This window comes from Echinops telfairi, unplaced genomic scaffold (genome assembly GCF_000313985.2).
Source record: "Echinops telfairi isolate 266 unplaced genomic scaffold, ASM31398v2 ScPeMD7_7409;HRSCAF=8447, whole genome shotgun sequence".
Taxonomy (NCBI): Eukaryota; Metazoa; Chordata; class Mammalia; order Afrosoricida; family Tenrecidae; genus Echinops; species Echinops telfairi.
Genome location: NW_022111309.1, coordinates 16,582,162 through 16,583,777, shown reverse-complemented (window position 1 = coordinate 16,583,777; position 1,616 = coordinate 16,582,162).

Here is a 1,616-nt window from a genome sequence, read left to right as displayed (position 1 = left end):
ACTCAGCCAGGTGGAGCAGCGCACCTCACAGCCCACAGGTAGCAGAGCGCATGTGACCAGACAGGGTGGCTAGATCAGGCAGCACGCTGGTGCAACCACCAGGAAGAGAAACAAAGGGGCGGTCTCCAGAGAACCTTTTATTTCAATCGCACCTCGGAAGGAGGGCATCAAGCTGTGACCTGATTGACAGGCTAAACTCCACCCATATCTTCTTACAGGTGCCATGTTGGCACACAAAAACTATTCACAGGCCCATAGCCCTTAGTGTACACCTTAGGACCCAGAGACCCACCACACGGTGCAGGTCAGCAGGGGGGCTGTGACCCTGACAAGTCCACTCATGTGCCACCTATGGGAGTGCTCACTAGGACAGAGTCTGGGTGTCTATCACACAGAGCGGCAAGTGAAAATCTGGTGAGATTTTGTGTACCCGTCAGAAGTAAGACTGTGTTTTTTGTTTTTTTTATCATTTCATTGGGAGCTCTTACAGATACCGTAACCTGTCATAGTTCAATCACATCAAGCAGTAGTGTACAATTGCTGCCACTATCAGTTTCAAAACTTTCTTCTTTCACTCTCCTGATATCAGCTCCCCTTTACCCCCTCCCTCCCCCACCCAGCCCTCAAGGAACCCTTCTCTCTCTCTCTCTCTCTCTCTCTCTCTCTCTCTCTCTTTGAAGTATCTTCCACCATCCACGATATCACATATCATTGTGTTGGGCACTCCCCTTGAGTGGGGTTATACAGTCATCCATGCTATCAGCTCCCGTGCTCCCCTCCCCTTCCCATACCCTCAGGGCTATAATTCTGATGTTTGAGGTTGGAAGGGGATTCCTGAGCAGGCAGTTTGATCACCGTGCTGCCATAGCTGAGGATGTCCTCAGAAACCACCTCAGCTCCGTAGAAGGCAAAGCTCTGCTCCGGATCTCTGGCCTGCCCGGGATCTCCAGCCTGCTCCTAATCCCTGGGCTGCTTCAGAGCTCCAGCCTGCTCCTGAGTCTCTGACCTGCTCTGGATCTCCAGCTAGCAGCCACATTCTCTCGACTTTCTGATCTTCAGCTCCACACTGTCCACTATCCATCAGCGCAAGTGCACTGGACCTTGCCTCCATACTTTCTTATTTGATAGAAAACTGACCCCTCTTGTTACAGAGCGCCTGGTAGAGGGACTGCCCAGGGCGCATAGCCGTACGGGGGCAGAGCAATCAACTTTAAATTGCAGTATGCATATAGATATCAAGGAAAAATATAGACTCAAGTGGAATGAATCAGAAACAGGACTAGAGTTAGATCCTAGGTCATTTGTATCCATGTGCTGTTCGCCGATGGCTGGTGAGTTACGATGCTGGAAGCTAGGGTACCATATTCAAACCCAGATGTCACTCATGGTGAGTAAGCTTCCGTGAGGCGTTCAGACTAGGGAGAAAGGCCTGATTATCTATATCCACAAATTAACCAGTGAAAACTGGATAAATTACAAGATTGTTCCATGCCATGCTGGCTGAGGAGTTTGGCTGGAAGGCACTGTGTAAGAGTCACGACTCCGGACTCCGGCACAAGGGCCGTGCCAACCGCTCAGGACTGGGAAACACGTCCTTGTGTGATAGGAGAGGAGTT